This window comes from Pseudophryne corroboree, chromosome 4 (genome assembly GCF_028390025.1).
Source record: "Pseudophryne corroboree isolate aPseCor3 chromosome 4, aPseCor3.hap2, whole genome shotgun sequence".
NCBI classification, from domain to species: domain Eukaryota; kingdom Metazoa; phylum Chordata; class Amphibia; order Anura; family Myobatrachidae; genus Pseudophryne; species Pseudophryne corroboree.
Window position 1 is genome coordinate 821,083,814 of NC_086447.1, and position 22,723 is coordinate 821,106,536.

The 22,723-nt window shown below is 45.7% G+C and overlaps 1 protein-coding gene and 1 pseudogene across 17 annotated transcripts in view; both read right to left on the minus strand.

Moving 5' to 3' along the window:
* The window catches only part of PROKR1 (prokineticin receptor 1), an 88,679-nt gene extending 66,501 nt beyond the window's left edge, over nucleotides 1-22,178 (minus strand). For 3 of the 17 annotated variants that reach the window (XM_063918503.1, XM_063918501.1, XM_063918506.1), the window contains exons 1-4: nucleotides 6,395-6,774; nucleotides 5,515-5,544; nucleotides 2,661-2,704; nucleotides 2,446-2,566 (exon numbers count right to left, since the gene is read on the minus strand). The gene's annotated coding sequence lies outside the window, so the exon portion shown is untranslated. The other 14 variants (XM_063918505.1, XM_063918504.1, XM_063918512.1 and 11 more) reach the window with 14 other exon arrangements.
* On the minus strand, nucleotides 3,752-3,869 carry LOC134912869 (5S ribosomal RNA; annotated as a pseudogene).
* Nucleotides 22,179-22,723: the final 545 nt, after the last annotated feature.

The window sequence follows — 22,723 nt, forward strand, 5'->3', positions numbered from 1 at the left end:
TGTGCACAGAGGTGTAAAAACTAGCTTTATAGCTAAATGACTTGATTTACAAAGTCAAAAAATATATAGATCAAGTGTAGCTGCTGGTAGAACCCGTATAATAGATGTTTCCAATAAACAGTCACTTTGTATCAAAGTTCCTTTGAATGTAATAATCCAACATAGATCAGTAAAATGAAATGAGAGCCGTTTTCAACCGGAATCTTACGTGGGGTGTGAGCAAGTAGTATCAGCAGGAGTACATCCCGACGTCCACCACACTGGCTTCTAGCTGCGGGGAAAACGGCACCTGCACTGGCACTCGCGAGCAGGACAGGTTGTAGCAGGCGCCAGTGCTAACACTGTTTATCTGACTGGTCGCATCCTGTGCAACCAGGTCAGATAAAACCCTTGCTGGTATGGTCGCATCTGATGTGACCATGCCAGGCAAGTGGTTAAGAAAGGGTTAGACAATTTTTTAGCCGAAAACGGCATCCAAGGATATAATCTGTAATAATATGACAGTATCTGGCTCAGTGAATGATAATCCAGTGCTTAGCAGTAAATCAAAATATAGGTTCAACTCGATGGACAATTTGTCTTTTTTCAACCTCAACAACTATGTTACTATGAATACAGACTAAATACATAATGGTGTGTGTGTTGTCTTAGTAAAATATTATTCTATGTGATTAAACTGAAGTAATTTAATCTTATATTTAACAGGAGCCCTGCTCAAGTGAGAGGACAGTGATGTGAAAACAGGACATTCCAGGACCCGAGGAGGCATGGGACTGGAGCTGGTGGAACATGCAGAGGAAGCAGCATCATGTGCTTATACAGTATGAAAGACTATAGTGAAGGTGTGGGTTTTGAGAGGCAAAAGAACAAGCCCAATTGAGCTACAGATGTGTCCACTTACATCTTTGCTAATTTGCTAAATTTGGCACAACATGCAAAACATGGCTAAGGTGTTTTGCATGAGTAACGAGTGGATGGATTTTTAAATTTATGTTTGCCATAATAGAATGTGTATAAAGTAACATATTAAAGAAGCAAGTTAAGAAAAATCACAAGGCATGGCTAAATCTCTGAGTCTATAGTATGTTAAATCAAGCCATACATGGACGGATATAGCAAAGATGTATGTGGACACATCTGTACATAGTGACTCAAAAGTCGCAGTGCACCCTTTTGTTTCAAAAACTGTGCAGGAAATGTGAAAACTGAATACTCAGTAAGGTATGGGTGAGGTGGGCTATCGTTTAGGGTATGTACCGAACAGGGGCTCCATCTTGAATCTAAGCCTGTTTGTTTTCCCATTTTCTGTTCAGTTTTTTAAACAAAAGGGCGACTGCGAGTTTTGAATCACCCTGTACTATGGGGAAGGGGGGGGGTCAGCTTTGAAGGTAGGAATAGGCAATTTGAAGATCCATTTTGCAGTTGGATTTAGAGTGGCTTGTAGGGGGGGAAAGGTGGATGTGGGGAGGACCAGATACTCAGAAGTTACAGTAGACAAGGTGAGGGATAAATGTGAAAGATTAAAATATTTCGAACAGGCCAAAGCAAAGTTCAAAATGACAGAAAGGCAGCGATGTTGGATAATGGAAGAGTGTACTAGGATTGTGCACTGACCACCCTGGCTGCACTTCTCCGTAGAAAGTGCTCACTTGAAGTCTTTTGAACCATCTCAGTTGCTTTGCTCTGCACCTCATGTCTTTAATCTCCCAATTTATTCTTTGTTATGAGTCTACTATTATTTACACTGTATTTCTACCTGATCCTCATTGCAGCTATTGGACTGTCAGAAAATCACAAATGGCCTGATAAAAATTTGACACTGGTATTAATGGGTCTATTTACTAAGCCTTGGAAAGAGATAAAATGGAGAGAGATAGAGATCCAGCCAATCGGCCCCTAACTGCCATGTTACAGGCTGTTTTTGAAAATGTCAATTAGGAGCTAGTTGGCTGGTACTTTTCCTCACTCTACTTTATCTCTCTCCAAGACTTAGTAAATAGACTCTTACATTTGCAATTAGTTTTTTTTGGGACAGGCATTATTATAATGTAATAGTATATTTTGTTGAATGTAAATTGTAAGAGTGAGGGAGTGTGGATCACCATTTCCTCATTGTGCTGGCCCTGTTACTTCTTTGTAACACTGTATTCTATTTTCAGACTCCTGCTGCTTTTGCCCTTTTCTTCTGCCTTCGTTATGCCATCAGGTGACAGGTCACCATACTTTCTCAGTCTTATGCTATGTAGGTTTGCCAGGCTCTTGTTATCTACACTAAACCATGACTTGTAAGTGATTGTCCCTTTTAAAAACCGCCAAAGTTTGTTCAGCATCCCGCATGGCCACCAAACTCGGGCAACATTACATCCGGCCCAATGTTCTGTATCACTATAGATAGACACCCAAAATGTACACCAATAGGAATATGAAAGGTAACTAAGCACTCACTTAAAATGTAAAACTGTAGTGTTTTTGAAAATTTCCTGTTAACCCATATCACGATCGGCCAGCCGATTCTCCAGATAACGCAGTCTGAAAATCAGTGACGTGGTTAATGAAAACCCGGTATCTGCCACCAGCAAAAGAACCAAAAAACATTAACGTATGTACACTAGACAGTTTTTGCAGTTCTCTGTATCCATAATTATTAATTGCACACTCACTTATGGTTCGTTAGTAGCTGTGGTCTCACAGGCTTGTAGATTCACTAAAAGACATGAAGAATACACTTTTATTTAGATAAAATAGTCCAAGGTATGGTTATAATAAAATATAAGTTTACAAATATGCACAGAAATACAGTACATACATGAGCGATTCTAGGATCAGGCAAGCAGGGCTGGCGCCTGGGGCTGCCGTCACCCCACAGGCACCCGCCACCCACCCACATCCCGGCTGCAGCAGGCGCTGTGGGCTGTGTGGGCGCCCGCTGCAGCCGGCGCCATTGTCAGATGCTAGAGGTCATAATTGACCTCTAGTGTCTGTGTGGTGCTGCTATGGGAGAGACGTTGTGACGTCGACCAAGGAAGGTTGGTGATTCCGCACCAGTCATACACAATTACTTGTGTTTATATGGACCAGTATTCATATATGCAGAGAAAATCTCTAATTAAAGTCTGGTTGTGCACCCAGAGTCAGAAAACAGCTTGAGCAAAAATAGAATACAGAAGACTCTTGTTTGGGTGCACTCTTGTTCAAGTTATAATGATAATATTAAAACATAACGTTTATTATGCCTTGTTAAAATAAGGTCAGTATCCACTCATTCTCCCCATGGAGTTGGTACAAGAAAAGAAAGAAAAAATATAAACAACACAAACATATTAATGAAGTAAAAAATATGGTATGTTCTGGTTTGGTCTATACCCAATATAGACTGGCATAAAGATGTAGGCACAGTCGTCATACATCTATCTTATGTCTTACCAGTACAAGCAATGCTTGTTTTAATGGGACCTGAGTAGGTCATGCACGAATAGGTACCTCATACAACGGGAGTATCTGTCCCATATATCCGCTGTCACATCTCATCCTCTATTATTTAGAGTGCTCTGTCGACACATATGCTTGTCTCACTAATTGGAATATTTAATCAGTACATGACCCTGAGGGGGTGTGTGCCTATGTATCACTGAAATTAACAGATTATCATTTAATTAGATTCCTGCCTGAGATAAATCAGGGCAGGTCAAAGTTAGAAAGAAGAAGCAGTGGTGATCCTGCTGTTGGTATTGAGTTTGAAAAGAACAACCTCAAATTACTACACTGGGTATTCTCTGAGGGTCACCCCACAGATACTGACCCAGCCCATCACCGTTTTGCTTCCAAGATCGGACGAGATTGGGCTCTAGCGGTGAGGTATGATAGTAACACGTAAATGAGGTGTTCCACTCACCAATGAGAGTGCACCTATTAAGTAGATTTGAGAAAAAGTGTGGATCTGCTGTCTATGTTAGACCCAGGATTACTCCTAGGAATTGTAGATGAGAGTCCACGAAATAAGGTAAGAAATGAAAAAACAAATTGAAGAAGAAGGAGAAGATACGATACATATACACAATTTCACATCTGAATAGTATTCAATATGGGTTTTAAGGAATTCCTAAGTAGATTCAATGTGACTATACCCTTTCATAAGGGATGTTTTTGTCCACATATGATCTGCAGCATATAGAGCTATGTCTAACAGAGAATCCCAATCCACACTTCAAATTGTATGCGGGAATATGGGAGAAATAAAATAACATATCACTCAATTTTAGCACAAGTGTATCATACCTGGGCAACTGTGAACTCCTTCCCATGTATGAAAATAATCGTACATCCTTTTTACACAGCTATCATCTCCAGTATTTAACATCACATAAGTTAGTGATACACGGTAATTATACTTGTTTTGAAAGGATCTAGTTTACATACGCAAAATTATCACCATGATCTGAAGAAACATATTCCACATATATGATCCCTCCCATATACCAGTGTGGGGGATCATTACACAGTGTATCTCAGAAAGGTAATCTAGGCATCATCCGGGAAACACTCAATTTTGGATAGTGTATTATGCTATACACTGTGTTACCCGCCTTCACCAGGTGCTATGCAAACTTCCCTAGTTGTTACTTGGAGTTCAGATAGCCTGACAAGGATTGGGAATAAGAAAATTGTCAAATTCAATACCGGATACCGCCGAGGTCCCTGGGTCAAAGAGACGATTAGTAATAATGATATTCTCCCGAGATTAGGTCCTATTGCATGGCTTTCTCAAAGGTTCAAGGTCCTATTGCATATTCGGTCGGAAAACGCGTTTCACCCGTCTAGCGGGCTTGCTCACTTCCAATGCGTCTCCAGCATAGAAAGGAGCAGGCAGTCAGAGACGGAGCAGCAGCGGTCGGGAAGCAGGAGCGCGGTTGGTGAGTATTGTGTGTTGTTTTTTTGTGTGTGTTTGTAAGTGGCGCTACTAGGGGGCAGAGCTACAGGGGGCACAACTACTGGGGGCAGAGCTACAGGGGCAAAGCTACAGAGGACACAACTACAGGGGGCACAACTACTGGGGCACAACTACAGGGGGCACAGCTACTGGGGGCACAGCTATAGGCGGCACAACTACTGGGGGCATAACTACAGTGGGCACAACTGTGTCCATGCCCCTTCCCTATGAAGCCACACCACTATTTTTGGGCGCACCCCTTTGGTGCGCACTAACTCTGTTTTACCTGTCGGGGGGGGGGGGGGGGGAAGGGGCACAGAAGGAAACTTTCACCCTGGTCGCCAGAAGGTCTAGAACCGGCCCTGAGTACATACAGTATACTTTAAATCTCAGAAAAAATAATACAGAATATTGTAACCCTCTTTTCACACTAATCTATTGATCGATTACCCTAAATGTGCCTCCACCCAAGCTATGAGATTATTTTGGTTGGGGCTTGCTTGGGTAAGACCTATCCCCTAATAAGGTGATTCTTCAATATACATTCATATGCATGTGAATACAACTTCCCTTTGAATTTAATATACCTGTTCTCTTTTCCAGGTCTCTCCGTACGACTTCCAGCAACACAAGGAAGAATGGTAAGTTTAGTAGTTTTAATGTCACAGTACTAAATATTTAATAACATTACATAGCCATATATGATTATATTAATATATTTCTTAATATACTCATTTTTCCCTTTCTAAACTATTTGCCTTAGTGTGCCTATACAATTATAAATGCATTCAACACAAAAAAAAAAACTCTCCGCCTTCTCTTAGGCAACAAATAACCCGGGTACCCTTGTCCTTATAGTGCACTCGTTGGGGCCCTGGGGTTCCTGAGTTAGAGTTATAGTAGTATCTGGAAGGATATCTTTTCATTATAATGTTGCAATCCTGCTTTAAATAGAAAATCAGGTAGTCTCTACTGAACATTAATGGGGTCCATGGTGCCGATATTCCCATCTGTTGCTCTAACTGTGGACTGAATAGGCTGTAGATACTTCCCCTTAATAATTTCCGGCACTGTCTTTGAAGTATCAGTTCTCCCTGGTACAGAAAGGATAATACGAGCCTCTGTTTACTGTTGTAGCATTTTCTATCCAATAAATGATGACTTGCAGCTATATAGAATTCAGTGTCTGCTAGACTGCGACTTATGTTTCCTTTCTAGCTGTCGTTTTATAATACTGTATAATTGAATTCAGCAGCTGTATAACTGATTCTGCTATAAGCAATGCCTGTAGCTAAGGTTATATGTCCCACTCCTGTAACTACATTGATAAGTGTCATGCAGCTGGGGTTGTATAGTGCATAGTGGGAGTTTACTTAACCCCACTTCTCAGCTGCTGCGCTCCCTCTGCGACTAGGCCACTCCCCCAACTCTATGCTGAATGGCTGCTCCAGAGGGATGGTCACTCACCCAGTCATACCACACCGAATTTGGGTCTATGGGTCTGTGCTCCTCAGGGAGGCTGTCCCTACTTCTACCAGCCGCTGAATTTGGAGGATCGACTTGCCTGACCGGCGCACCAGCCCTCCACACTATCACTCTCCTGGCCTCCTATGCAATCAACGCTGGCAGAGAAAGGTAAGGCGTTGTCAGTACTGGACTGTAGTCTCTCCTCACCCACGCGTCTACCACCGCAGCAGCTCCCGGTGTCAGCAATTCCCACACTTCACCGAACTGGTTTCGACGGGGGTAACCTCTTTACTGGTGAGAGATCCCCCTGTCCTCCATCACTGATCATCATTCTTTCACAGGCTACCGGCTCTCCCCCAACTGCCGCACCAGCAGCCCCTTTTATAACCTCCTCTCTAACCGCTCGTGACTCCTGCTCCCCGGCTGTGGCATGCGGATGATGCTGCCGTGGGGACAGTCTAGCAGCTTCTTCCCCCTCCACTGTATTATAGCATACAAATTAACATTATCAACATTACACATACACATACTGATATAGCACCCTAATAGAAACCAGGGATTACACTCTCCCCCTGGGGATTCCGACTTCATGGAAGGTGGAGATCACCATGACATGAACATAGCTATTACAACTATAACTTTATTTTAGTCAAACTTACTAGTCATGGTTAAAATAAGGCCAAGGCATCAGTGCATAGGGGTGTAATACCAATGTAACTTCAGTAGGGGTCCCTAGTGTATCATATGTGAATATTCGTGGGGGCCTACGAATCTGTTGGGGCCTTGGGAGGGTCGCATGGGCAGCTTCCTCGACATTATACTCATCGATGACACTCTCTCCCAAGGGAGGATCACAAGAATGGTCCCATCCTCTCTCAGAAAATATGCTACTATTTTCCCTCCCCCACTCATCATTAGTGTTATTTAATGATGGCTCTGGGGGGGTTTATGGGAGTACCCATTTCGCTGACAGGTCCTAACAGGTTAGAGTCTTTATAATAACTCCCTGAACCATATTGCTCATCGAGTTCCATATCCATCTCTCCTCCTATCCTGTCATCATCTAGATAGGAAGGAGCATCTTTTGGTAGCACTACCAATTGGCTATCTTCCTTCACTTCCTTTTCTGTTTCTTCCCACCTAATGTCTTGTGCTATTAGCAACAGATGGTGCCGATGATAAGTTACTAAAGACCCTTGTTCATTCTCTGGCATCAGCTGATATACTGGAAGGTCATTAAGTTGTTTTATGACAATGTAAGGTTTGGACTTCCATTGGTTATTTAATTTCTGACGACGGGGTAATCCTAGAAGTTTAACTAGTACCTTATCCCCAGGAAGTAATCGATGTTCCTTTATGTGACTATCATACCGCAATTTGTTCCGCTCCCCTAATTTCTTAGCTTCACGTTGAGCCAGTTGAAATGCCTCCTTCAGCTGCTGTCGTAATTGCTTGATATATTGACTGTGTGAAGTCCCAGATGACGAGCTAACCTGTGTTCCTAAGCTCACGTCTATGGGTAATCGAGCTTCTCGCCTTTACATTAGTAAATAGGGTGTGTATCCAGTAGCTTCATTCTTCGTGCAATTGTACGCATGCACTAAGTGTGATATGTATTGTTTCCAACAAGGTTTTCTTTTAAAACTCAATGTACCTAACATATTTAAAAGTTTTCGGTTGAAACGTTCAGGCTGCGGGTCTCCCTGAGGATGGTATGGTGTTCTGGATTTCTTGATACCACAGCAGTTGCACAGTTCCCGAATTAATCGACCCTCAAAAACCCGTCCCTGATCGGAATGTATCCTTGCTGGGAGGCCATAATGTATGAAAAACCTATCCCATAGAGTCTTTGCTACAATCACTGCCCTTTGATTACACGTCACATGGGCCTGTGCGTATCGAGTAAAGTGGTCGGTTACAACCAATATATTACTATGTCGTCCTCCAGGCAGAGCCGTACCTAAGGGGGGGGGGGGGGGGGGGGGGGGGGGGGGGGCTAGGGGGGCATGTGACCTGGGTGCCGGATTGGAGGGGGCGCCGCAATGCTTACACCCCCTCCGAGTCCCGATGCGCACAGGTCCCTTCGTCGGAGCAGCACAAGGCTGCCGTGTGATAAAACTGAAAATAAACTACAGCTCCCAGAAGCCCTTGCTGCGGGAGCTGTAGTTTACTTTCAGTTTCTTCTATGTGGACAGTCGTGTGCTACCTGTTGTGCACTAAGAGGGGGCACAGGGAACAAGTTACCCCAGTCTCCCCCTGCTGCCTTTGATCACCGCAGCAGTGCACTATTGCACTGCTGAGCTGGAAAAATGAATGACTGCCGAAAAAGGGGCGGCGCTACACGGCACTATACTCACAGTGACAGGCCAGCCAGCACCATCGAAGAGAGGAGGGGAGAAGAGCAGCAGCACACAGCACAGCCTAAATAGTGAGTGTGACACAGTGAAGGGGCACTGTATGTGTGTGCAACTACTATATGTGTGTGTATGAATGTGTTGTGCATGTGTGTGACTGTATGTGAATAGGTGTGTCACTACATATCTGTATGCGTGCTTGTGTGTCACTGTATGTATGTATGTGTGACTATGTATGTATACAGGTGTGTGACTATGTATGTGAGTGAATTTATGCGTGCGTGTATGTGTTTAGATGTGTGACAGTATGTATGTGTGTGATTTTACATATGTATCAATGTATGGGGTATTATTTCCTTTTTAACTTAGCCCAAATGTCTAACTAAGGGTGTCATTCCGAGTTGATCGCATGTAGCAACTTTTTGCTGCTCGTGCGATCAACTAGACGCCGCCTATGGGGGAGTGTATTTCAGCATAGCAGGGCTGCGATCGCTTGTGCAGCACTGCTATGCTAAAAAAGTTTCTCTTACATCCTAGAGGATGCTGGGGACTCCGTAAGGACCATGGGGTATAGACGGGCTCCGCAGGAGACATGGGCACTATAAAGAACTTTTAGTATGGGTGTGCACTGGCTCCTCCCTCTATGCCCCTCCTCCAGACCTCAGTTATAGAAACTGTGCCCAGAGTAAATGGACAATATGAGGAAAGGATTTTGTAATCTAAGGGCAAGATTCATACAAGCCCACACCAACCACACCGTATAACCTGGAATATACGCAACCAGTTAACAGTATGAACAAAAACAGCATCAGTCAACGACCGATCTCAACTGTAACATAACCCTTATGTAAGCAACAACTATATACAAGTCTTACAGATTTAGGCCGCACTGGGACGGGCGCCCAGCATCCTCTACGAACTAGGAGAAAAAGATTTACCGGTAGGATTAAAATCTTATTTTCTCTTACATCCTAGAGGATGCTGGGGACTCCGTAAGGACCATGGGGTTTATACCAAAGCTCCAAACCGGGCGGAAGAGTGCGGATGACTCTGCAGCACCAATTGAGCAAACGCGAGGTCCTCATCAGCCAGGGTATCAAACTTGTAGAATTTTGCAAAAGTGTTTGAACCCGACCAAGTAGCAGCTTGGCACAACTGTAATGCCAAGACGCCTCGGGCAGCCGCCCAAGAAGAGCCCACCTTCCTAGTGGAATGGGCTTTTACCGAATTTGGTAATGGCAATCCAGCCGTAGAATGAGCCTGCTGAATCGTGTGACAGATCCAGCGAGCAATAGTCTGCTTAGAAGCAGGCGCGCCAACCTTGTTGGATGCATACAGGACAAACAGAGCCTCTGTCTTCCTAAACCTAGCCGTCCTGGCTACATAGATTTTTAAGGCCCTGACTACATCCAGGGACTTGGAGTCCTCCAAGTCACTCGTAGCCACAGGTACCACAATAGGTTGGTTCATGTGAAATGAAGAAACCACCTTAGGCAAAAATTGAGGACGAGTCCTCAATTCCGCTCTATCCACATGAAAAATCAAGTAGGTGCTCTTGTGAGACAAGGCCGCCAACTCTGACACCCGCCTTGCAGATGTCAAGGCTAATAACATGACCACCTTCCAGGTGAGAAATTTTAATTCAACCGTTTGAAGGGGTTCAAACCAGTGTGATTTAAGGAACTGTAACACCACGTTAAGGTCCCATGGTGCCACTGGGGGCACAAAAGGGGGTGAGTGTAAAAAAGCCCCTTGTGGACTTCGCTGGCCACAGGTTCTATTCCCGCTCTATGGGTGTCGTGGACACCCATGAGTGGAAAGAGCCCGTTAGCTGGTACTGGCTGATGGCATTGTCAGTCTTCGCACAGAGTTACACGTGGTGGTGGGTTGGTTGTCTGTGCGTGTGTGTGTGTGTTGGGGGGGGGGGGGTGGGGGGGCGCGCCGGATTTCTGTTTTGCCCCGGGTAACAAAAATCCTAGTTTCGGCCCTGCTCCAGGATCCACAAGGGCCAGAAAGTCGATACAAACTAATTACATGGGACCCGTACTGATAATGTTCACTAACGGAGCCGAATTCTCAGGCAATTTTTTTCGAACTATACAATTTCCACACGTTTTACAGTATTGATCTATTTCTTTATTCATGAAAGGCCAATAGAATCTTTCAGAGACCAATCCCTGGGTTTTATCGTACCCCAAGTGTCCATGCCCATCGTGTAGGGCTTGTAATACCATTAATTTGTATTTTTCTGGCAGAACCAATTGCATCTTATAAGTGCCATCCATTCGTCTCGACCTCCTGTACAATATCCTCTTATGTATTATCAATTTCTTTACTTGCTTGGATAAGACCTTAGACTTAGTGGACAATTCATCATTCGAAACAGGCAGATGAGAATGCCCCAACATCCGAATAATTGGAAATATATCATTATCAGCCTGCTGTTCCCGGATCATTTGTTCAGGATCCACTGTCTCTAAACCTCCAAAGGCAGATTTATTCAACTAGCAGTACATGTTAGGGAGTGCGGCATTTGACACTCCCATAGTCACAATGGCCGGAGTTGATGAACCATGAATGATATTGATCTGATTGCATAACCCCTTGACAGTAGCTGCAGGAACTTCAACCCATTCCTCACTGACGATATGCACGTCCCGGTGTGGCATTCGGGATAACGCATCGGCATCCTGGTTACTGACCCACGGCTTGTATTTAATGGTAAAGTTGTAATTTGACAGGGCTGCCAGCCAGCAGTGCCCAGTAGCATCAAGCTTAGCTGTTATCTGAATATAGGTCAATGGGTTATTGTCCGTATGAACAGTAAAAGGAACACCATACAAGTAATCATGAAATTTGTCCACAATGGCCCACTTTAATGCCAAAAACTCAAGTTTATGGACAGGGTAGTTCTTTTCACTGCCAGATAATCCACGGCTGACGTAGGAGATATGCTTCAACCTATTATCCGGGGCTTAATAAAGAACTCATCTAAGGCCCTCATAGGACGCATCTATATGAACGGTATATGGGAGCGATGGGTCGGCATATGCTAGTACAGGGGTGTCAGTTAAACTCTGTTCTAATTTTTGGAAAGCGTCTTCACATTGGATATTCCATCTTTCTCCAAAGGGTTCATGTGGCCTGAAATATCTGTGCTCACCCATCTGCTTTGATGTTATCTTCTTATTATTGGGTGGATAACCCTTAGTCAGTTCGGTCAGAGGCTGAACAATCTTAGAGTAGAGTGGAACAAATTTTTGGTAATAGCCGCAAAACCCTAGGAAAGACCTCAGATCTTTCAAGCTGTTGGGTCGAGGCCAGTTCACTACAGCGGTAACCTTGTCTGGATCTGTAGAAAATCCTTGCCTACTACCAATGTGTCCCAAATACTTCACAACGGATTGACACAACTGACATTTCTCCACCAACAATTTCAACCCTCTGACTTGAAGACGATCTAATACCTTTAATAACCGCTCATTATGTTCTTCCAGGGTGTTTCCAAATACAATTATATCGTCAAGATATACAAGTACCTCGTGGTAACACATGTCCCTCACGGTTTTCTCAATCATTCTCTGAAAAGTAGCTAGAGCTCCTTTTATACCTTGGGGCATCTTGAGGAATTCAAAAAATCCTATCGGACAGATGAAAGCGGTCTTGGCTCTATCGTCCGCACTCATGGGTATTTGGTAATATCCACTTCTTAAGTCTAACACAGAAAACCACTGGCTTCCCTGCAGACAATCCAAAGCTTCATCAATGTTGTGCACTGTATACTGATCAGGTATTGTACGGTTATTCAAGGTCCGATAGTCAATACAAAGCCTGATCTCTCCATTCTTCTTCCGAGCCACTACAATAGGGGATGCTTGGGGGCTTTCCGAATCCGCAATTACATGATTCTCTAGCAATCCCTTTAGATGTTTCCTCACATCTTCAAAATCAGCAGGAGCTAGCCGTCTCGACCTTTCTCTAAAAGGGGTATCATCCATCAGTTTAATATTATGTTCCACACCCAAGGCTGTTCCTAGGTCCCAGTCTCCTTTAGAGAATACCGATTCTCGTAGTTGTAGCTGGGAAAGCAACTTTATTTTACTATCATGGTCAATGTCACTACCATGAAAGCATGTGTCAAGAGCAGGAGATCCTTGTTCTATACCCTCGCCAGGGGTTGCCTCACTCCCCGATGCTTCTAGTACACTGTCAATTTTCTGGCATATGTAATTACCGTCGAAGGAGTTCCCATGGCCTTTGTCCACACCCTGCTTATCACACCAATTACTGAGATTTTTAAACATATTGGTGTTAGTACCTACTATCACTGGTAACTTGCCATTGTCCCCAGGGGAATCAGTACAAATGAGAGCAACCAAAAGAACAGTCTCATTCAGAGTGATCAACCCAGGTTTGAATGTTATTCGGGTAACTACATACCCCAAATAGGGATACTTCTGCTCACTGAGACCCCAGATGGTGAGTCCACTGAGGGGTTGGATAGGAACATCAGTCAGATGGGATTGGTACCAGGATTCAAAGATAATAGACACCTGAGATCCACTATCTATCAGTACTGTACATTCATGCCCGTTAACCAGGGCTTTTACCAATGGGGCGGGACCCATTAGACTGCCTGGAATGTTATCGGACCACAGAGCACTCCCCATAGCATGGGCATTTATGATTGGGGAGCCTGTGAGGGGGTCACAGCACTCCCGTTGGGAGTTTTCCACCGGTTCTGTTCTCCGGCGAGTGTAAGTATATTTCCAACCTTGACTATTACTATTTACTGGACAGTCAAAAGAGCAATGACCGGGCTGTCCACACGAATAGAAGATAATAGGAGACCTATTTCCTGCTCGCCATCCCATACCTGAAGGCAGATCTGACCTAATACTACTACTACTACGATCCTCCTGAAGAGCTATCAGCTGGTCGATTTTTTTATTTTGTTCTTCTAATAACTTTAATAACCTTTCATCCAGGGTGGTTTTATCAGTAGCAGGTAACACCATCTTTACCTTCTTTATGGTCTTCTCACAATTTACAATCTGTACTTCCTCCAGTTTAACCTCCCTTACTAGTTCATTTAAAGTCGGTGGGGTAGTCTTTGACAAGGTGCATCGTAACTTCTGTGCAAGAGGGCTATTAGTAAGGGTCCCTTTGAGCACTTGTTTAATCCGTCTCTCATCCACTTGCTCTTTATCAATACCCCCTTTATCGACAATCTTGTATATTAATCTATCTACTCTGTAAATGTAGTGCGTTAGTGTTTCTCCATACTCCTGATACGTGCTATTTAGTCTAGCTAACAGGTCTCCCACATCTTCCAATGTTCCATACGAGAAGTCTAGAGCCTCTATGTAGTCTGTTAGAGTGGCCTGGGTATTTCTCCTCCTGGTGGCTTGTATCACTCCCATAGCTGGCCCCCTCAAACTTTCCACAACACGTTGCCATTTTATGTGCTCAGGACACTGCCATTCTTCCGAATGCTGGATGGCAGCCTCCCTCCATAGTTCATAGGTCTCCTCTCCCGCCGGAACAAGTGTTATTCCTGAGAATATCCGTAGTCGACGGTATCCTCCTTCAAAGTGCCACCTTTCCAAATGACTTACAACTTTATCTACTACTGCTTCGGCATGTGAAGCTATTGTGGGTTCTTTATAACAGGGGGGCTCTTGTCCTAAATGGTTATTGTGGGAATCTCCCCCAGAAAAGGGTGGTCGGTTACCATTGCTATCAACTGAGGTAGCCCCTTCCTCCCCATCATCCTTACTATCATCGGGCCACAGCATTTGAAATCTTCTTCCAGCTGCATTTTCCACGACGATCATGCCAGGAAGTAGTATGGGATCTAATAATGCATTATTGCTGATGAGCAAAGCAAAGGTATCCCCAACTTGCCCCCTCCACCGATCCCCAAAGTATGGTTGTATCACACCATATAGTTTTTTTTATTTTCTTTAATACCAGTTCATCCCGAATGACATTGAAATTTCCTCCTAACCTGAAATTGCACAAGGGATCTACTCCCTTCTCTTTACACCTACGATAAATGTCTTTTCCAGTCACCGCTTCCATTATGAATTAAATGTACACAGGAGAAGTCCGCTTATCTTAGGATCTCAGCAGTGCCTCCATAAATGTAACCCTCTTTTCACACTAATCTATTGATTGATTACCCTAAATGTGCCTCCACCCAAGCTATGAGATTATTTTGGTTGGGGCTTGCTTGGGTAAGACCTATCCCCTAATAAGGTGATTCTTCAATATACATTCATATGCATGTGAATACAACTTCCCTTTGACTTTAATATACCTGTTCTCTTTTCCAGCTCTCTCCATACGACTTCCAGCAACACCAGGAAGAATGGTAAGTATAGTAGTTTTAATGTCACAGTACTAAATATTTAATAACATTACATAGCCATATATGATTATATAAAATAAGAATTAACTCACCGGTAATTCTATTTCCCGTAGTCCGTAGTGGATGCTGGGAACTCCGTAAGGACCATGGGGAATTAGACGGGCTCCGCAGGAGACTGGGCACTCTAAAAGAAAGATTAGGTACTATCTGGTGTGCACTGGCTCCTCCCTCTATGCCCCTCCTCCAGACCTCAGTTAAGGAAACTGTGCCCGGAAGAGCTGACACAACAAGGAAAGGATTTGGAATCCAGGGTAAGACTCATACCAGCCACACCAATCACACTGTACAACTTGTGATAACCATACCCAGTTAACAGTATGAACAACAACTGAGCCTCAGTAACAGATGTCTCATAACAATAACCCTTGAGTTAAGCAATAACTATATACATGTATTGCAGAGAGTCCGCACTTGGGACGGGCGCCCAGCATCCACTATGGACTACGAGAAATAGAATTACCGGTGAGTAAATTCTTATTTTCTCTGACGTCCTAGTGATTGCTGGGAACTCCGTAAGGACCATGGGGATTATACCAAAGCTCCCAAACGGGCGGGAGAGTGCGGATGACTCTGCAGCACCGAATGAGCAAAGGCAAGGTCCTCCTCAGCCAGGGTATCAAACTTGTAGAACTTAGCAAATGTGTTTGAACCCGACCAAGTAGCAGCTCGGCAAAGCTGTAAAGCCGAGACCCCTCGGGCAGCCGCCCAAGAAGAGCCCACCTTCCTTGTGGAATGGGCTTTTACTGATTTAGGATGCGGTAACCCTGCCGCAGAATGAGCTTGCTGAATCGTGTTACAGATCCTGCGCGCAATAGTTTGCTTTGAAGCCAGAGCACCCAGTTTGTTGGGTGCATGCAGGATAAACAGCGAGTCAGTTTTCCTGACTCCAGCCGTCCTGGCTACATAGATTTTCAAAGCCCTGACTACGTCCAGCAACTTGGAAGCCTCCAAGTCCTGAGTAGCCGCAGGCACCACAATAGGTTGGTTCAAATGAAATGCTGATACCACCTTTGGGAGAAATTGGGGACGAGTCCTCAATTCTGCCCTGTCCATATGGAAGATCAGATACGGGCTTTTACATGACAAAGCCGCCAATTCTGACACACGCCTAGCTGAAGCCAAGGCCAACAGCATGACCACCTTCCACGTGAGATACTTTAGCTCCACGGTCTTAAGTGGCTAAAACCAGTGAGATTTCAGGAAATCCAACACAACGTTAAGATCCCAAGGTGCCACTGGAGGCACAAAAGGGGGCTGAATATGCAGCACTCCCTTAACAAACGTCTGAACTTCAGGCAGTGAAGCCAGTTCTTTTTTAAAGAAAATAGATAGGGCCGAAATATGGACCTTTATGGATCCTAATTTTAGGCCCATAGTCACTCCTGACTGTAGGAAGTGCAGGAATCGACCCAGCTGGAATTCCTCTGTAGGGGCCTTCCTGGCCTCACACCAAGCAACATATTTTCGCCATATACGGTGATAATGTTTTGCTGTCACGTCTTTCCTAGCCCTTATCAGCGTAGGAATAATGTCATCCGGAATGCCCTTTTCCGCTAGGATCCGGCGTTCAACCGCCATGCCGTCAAACGCAGCCGCGGTAAGTCTTGGAACAGACAGGGCCCCTGCTGTAACAGGTCCCGTCTGAGAGGCAGAGGCCATGGGTCCTCTGAGATCATTTCTTGTAGTTCTGGGTACCAAGTTCTTCTTGGCCAATCCGGAACGATAAGTATGGTTCTTACTCCTCTCTTTCTTACTATCCTCAGTACCTTGGGTATGAGAGGAAGAGGAGGGAACACATAAACCGACTGGTACACCCACGGTGTCACTAGTGCGTCCAAGGCTATCGCCTGAGGGTCCCGTGACCTGGCACAATATTTTTTTAGCTTTTTGTTGAGGCGGGACGCCATCATGTCCACCTGTGGCAGTTCCCAACGATTTACAATCTGTGTGAAGACTTCTTGATGAAGTCCCCACTCTCCCGGGTGGAGGTCGTGCCTGCTGAGGAAGTCTGCTTCCCAGTTGTCCACTCCCGGAATGAACACTGCTGACAGTGCTAGCACGTGATTCTCCGCCCATCGAAGAATCCTTGTGGCTTCTGCCATTGCCATCCTGCTTCTTGTGCCGCCCTGGCGGTTTACATGGGCGACCGCCGTGATGTTGTCTGACTGAATCAGTACAGATTGGTTTTGAAGCAGGGGCACTGCTTGACTCAGGGCGTTGTAGATGGCCCTTAGTTCCAATATATTTATGTGTAGAGAAGTCTCTTGACTTGACCACTGTCCCTGGAAGTTTCTTCCCTGAGTGACTGCCCCCCATCCTCGGAGGCTTGCATCCGTGGTCACCAGGATCCAGTCCTGTATGCCGAACCTGCGTCCCTCGAGAAGATGAGCACTCTGCAGCCACCACAGCACAGACACCCTGGCCCTTGGGGACAGGGTGATCAACCGATGCATCTGAAGATGCGATCCAGACCATTTGTCTAACAGATCCCACTGAAAGATCCTTGCATGGAACCTGCCGAAGGAAATTGCTTCGTAAGAAGCCACCATCTTTCCCAGGACTCGCGTGCAGTGATGCACCGACACCTGTTTTGGTTTCAGAAGGGCCCTGACCAGAGATGACAATTCCTGGGCCTTCTCCTCTGGGAGAAACACCTTCTTCTGTTCTGTGTCCAGAATCATTCCCAGGAAAAGCAGACGCGTCGTAGGGATCAGCTGCGACTTTGGGATATTCAGAAACCAGCCGTGCTGTTGCAACACTTCCTGAGAGAGTGCTACGCTGACCAATAAACTGCTCTTTGGACCTCGCCCTTATGAGGAGATCGTCCAAGTACGGGATAATTATAACTCCCTTTCTTCGAAGGAGTATCATCATTTCGGCCATTACCTTGGTAAATATTCTCGGAGCCGTGGAGAGACCAAACGGCAACGTCTGGAATTGGTAATGACAGTTCTGTACCACAAACCTGAGGTACTCATGGTGAGGTGGGAAAATGGGGACATGCAAGTAAGCATCCTTGATGTCCAGCGACACCATAAAATCCCCCTCTTCCAGGCTTGCAATAACCGCCCTGAGCGATTCCATTTTGAACTTGAACTTCTTTATATAAGTGTTCAAGGATTTTAAATTCAGGATGGGTCTCACCGAACCGTCCGGTTTCGGTACCACAAACATTGTGGAATAGTAACCCCTGCCCTGTTGAAGGAGGGGGACCTTGATTATCACCTGCTGGAGGTACAGCTTGTGAATTACCGCCAGTACTACCACCCTTTCCCTGGGAGCAGCTGGCAAGGCTGATTTGAGGTAACGGCGAGGGGGAGTCGCCTCGAACTCCAGCTTGTATCCCTGAGATACAATTTGTACAACCCATAAATCCACTTGTGAGCGAACCCACTGGTTGCTGAAGTTTCGTAGACGCGCCCCCACCGCACCAGGCTCCGCCTGTGGAGCCCCAACGTCATGCGGTGGACTTAGTGGAAGCAGGGGAGGATTTTTGTTCCTGGGAACTGGCTGCCTGGTGCAGCTTCCTTCCTCTACCCTTGCCTCTGGCCAGAAAGGATGCTCCTCTGACCCGCTTGCCTTTCTGAGGCCGAAAGGACTGCACTTGATAATACAGTGCTTTCTTAGGCTGTGAGGGAACCTGAGGCAAAAAAGTCGACTTCCCTGCAGTTGCTGTGGATACGAGGTCCGAGAAACCGTCCCCAAATAGTTCCTCACCCTTATAAGGCAAAACCTCCATGTGTTTTTTAGAATCTGCATCACCTGTCCACTGCCGAGTCCATAATACTCTCCTGGCAGAAATGGACATTGCATTAATTCTAGATGCCAGCAGGCAAATGTCCCTCTGTGCATCCCGCATATATAAGACGACGTCTTTTATATGTTAGATGGTTAGCAAAATAGTATCCCTGTCGAGGGAATCAATGTTGTCTGACAGGGTATCAGTCCATGCTGCTGCAGCACTACACATACAGGCTGAAGCAAAAGCAGGTCTCAGTAGAGTACCAGAGTGTGTATACACAGACTTCAGGATAGCTTCCTGCTTTCTATCCGCAGGATCCTTTAGGGCGGCCGTATCCTGAGACGGCAGTGCCACCCTTTTAGATTAGCGTGTTAGCGCCTTGTCCACCCTAGGGGATGTTTCCCAACGTAACCTATCCGTTGGCGGGAAGGGGTACGCCATCAGTAACCTCTTAGAAATCACTAGTTTCTTATCAGGGGAACTCCACGCTTCTTCACACAAATCATTTAATTCAAAGGGGGGAAAAGTCACTGGCTGCTTTTTCTCCCCAAACATAATACCCCTTTTGGTGGTAACCGGGTTAATATCAGAAATGTGCAATACATCTTTCATTGCAGTAATCATGCATCGGATGGCTTTTGTAGACTGTACATTTGTCTCATCCTCATCCACACTGGAGTCAGACTCCGTGTCGACATCTGTGTCTACCATCAGAGCTAGCGGGCGTTTATGAGCCCCTGACGGCTTCTGAGTCACCTGGGCAGGCGCGGGCTGAGACCCCGGCTGTCCCAAGGCTGCTGCGTCATCAAACCTTTTATGTAAGGAGTTGACACTGTCGGTTAAGACCTTCCACATATCCATCCAATCAGGTGTCGGCCCCATCGGGGGCGACACCACATGTATCTGCCCCTGCTCCGCCTCCACGTAACCCTCCTCATCAAACATGTCGACACAGCCGTACCGACACACCGCACACACACAGGGAATGCTCAGACTGAGGACAGGACCCCACAAAGTCCTTTGGGGATACAGAGAGAGAGTATGCCAGCACACACCACAGCGCTATATAACACAGGGATTTACACTGCTAATAAGTGATTTTCCCAATAGCTGCTTGTTTTTATCGATTTGCGCCTAAATTTATGTGCCCCCCCTCTCTTTTTAACCCGTCTTGTACCTGGATACTGCAGGGCAGAGCCTGGGGAGCGTGCTTCCAGCGGAGCTGTGAAGGGAAAATGGCGCTGGTGTGCTGAGGAAGAAGGCCCCGCCCCCTCAGCGGCAGGCTTCTGTCCCGCGTTTTCTTTAATTTAATGGCGGGGTTTTTACACAAATACAGTTAGCTGACTGTATTATGTGTATATTTAGCCAAAAGGTAATATAATTGCTGCCCAGGGCGCCCCCCCCCCCCCCCCCCAGCGCCCTGCACCCTACAGTGACCGGAGTGTGTGGTGTGCTGTGGGAGCAATGGCGCACAGCTGCAGTGCTGTGCGCTACCTTAATCAAGACCGGAGTCTTCTGCCGCCGATTTCATCTCCTTCTGTCTTCTGGCTCTGCAAGGGGGACGGCGGCGCGGCTCCGGGAACGGACGATCGAGGTCAGGCCCTGTGTTCGAACCCTCTGGAGCTAATGGTGTCCAGTAGCCTAAGAAGCACAAGCTAGCTGCACGCAGGTAGGTTTGCTTCTCTCCCCTCAGTCCCACGTAGCAGTGAGTCTGTTGCCAGCAGATCTCACTGAAAATAAAAAACCTAACAAATACTTTCTTTCTAGCAAGCTCAGGAGAGCCCACTAGGAGCACCCAGCTCTGGCCGGGCACAGATTCTAACTGAGGTCTGGAGGAGGGGCATAGAGGGAAGAGCCAGTGCACACCAGATAGTACCTAATCTTTCTTTTAGAGTGCCCAGTCTCCTGCGGAGCCCGTCTATTCCCCATGGTCCTTACGGAGTTCCCAGCATCCACTAGGACGTCAGAGAAATATATTTTTTAATATACTCATTTTCCCTCTCTAAACTATTTGCCTTAGTGTGCCTATACAATTATAAATGCATGCAACACAAAAAAAACTCTCTGCCTTCTCTTAGGCAACAAATAACCTGGGTAACCTTGTCCTTATAGTGCACTCGTTGGGCGCCATGGGTTTCCTGAGTTAGAGTTATAGTAGTATCTGGAAGGATATCTTTTCATTACAATGTTGAAATCCTGCTATAAGTAGCAAATCAGGTAGTCTCTACTTATTATTAATGGGGTCCATGGGGCCGATATTCCTGTCTGTTGCTCTAACTGTGGACTAAATAGGCTGTAGATACTTCCCCTTAATAATTTCCGGCACTGTCTTTGAAGTATCAGTTCTCCCTGGTACAGAAAGGATAATACGAGCCTCTGTTTACTGTTGTAGCATTTTCAAATTGTTTCTCACGGACTGGTGACTGCAGCAGATGTCCTCTTCTGTACTAAGCAGCCTCCAACAGATGATATAAATAGCATATGCAGTAGCATATATATGGGAAGCTGTAACCTTTAATATATCTTACAATTGTCCAGTATGTCACGTATAGTAAAGGCTTCAGCAGTCCCTTGTATGGTATCTTGGCCAATATGCTATATAACGGTTACTATTAATGTATTCAATCCTTTCACTAAATATCAGCATCGTTTTATAATACTGTATAATTGAATTCAGCAGCTGAATAACTGATTCTGCTATAAGCAATGCCTGTAGCTAAGGTTATATGTCCCACTCCTGTAACTACATTGATAAGTGTCATGCAGCTGGGGTTGTATAGTGCATAGTGGGAGTTTACTTAACCCCACTTCTCAGCTGCTGCACTCCCTCTGCGACTAGGCCACTCCCCCAACTCTATGCTGAATGGCTGCTCCAGAGGGATGGTCACTCACCCAGTCATACCACACCGAATTTGGGTCTATGGGTCTGTGCTGTAGCCTAGCCCCTTCGATTCCTCAGGGAGGCTGTCCCTACTTCTACCAGCCGCTGAATTTGGAGGATCGACTTGCCTGACCGGCGCTCCAGCCCTCCACACTATCACTCTCCTGGCCTCCTATACAATCAATGCTGGCAGAGAGAGGTAAGGCGCTGTCAGTCCTGGACTGTAGTCTCTCCTCACCCATGCGTCTACCACCGCAGCAGCTCCCGGTGTCAGCAATTCCCACACTTCACCGAACTGGTTTTCGACGGAGGAAACCTCCTTTACTGGTGAGAGATACCCCTGTCCTCCATCACTGATTCTCATTCTTTCACAGGCTACCATCTCTCCCCCAACTGCCGCACCAGCAGCCCCTTTTATAACCTCCTCTCTAACCGCTCGTGACTGCTGCTCCCCGGCTGTGGCATGCGGATGATGCTGCCGTGGGGACAGTCTAGCAGCTTCTTCCCCCTCCACTGTATTATAGCATACATATTAACATTATCAACATTACACATACACATACTGATATAGCTCCCTAATAGTAACCAGGGATTACACTCTCCCCCTGGGGATTCCAACTTCATAGAAGGTGGAGATCACCATGACATGAACATAGCTATTACAACTATAACTTTATTTTAGTCAAACTTACTAGTCATGGTTAAAATAAGGCCAAGGCATCAGTGCATAGGGGTGTAATACCAATGGAACTTCAGTAGGGGTCCCTAGCGTATCATATGTGAATATTCGTGGGGGACTACGAATCTGTTGGGGCCTTGGGAGGGCCGCATGGGTGGCTTACTCGACATTATACTCATTGATGACACTCTCTCCCAAGGGAGGATCACAAGAATGGTCCCATCCTCTCTCAGAAAATAC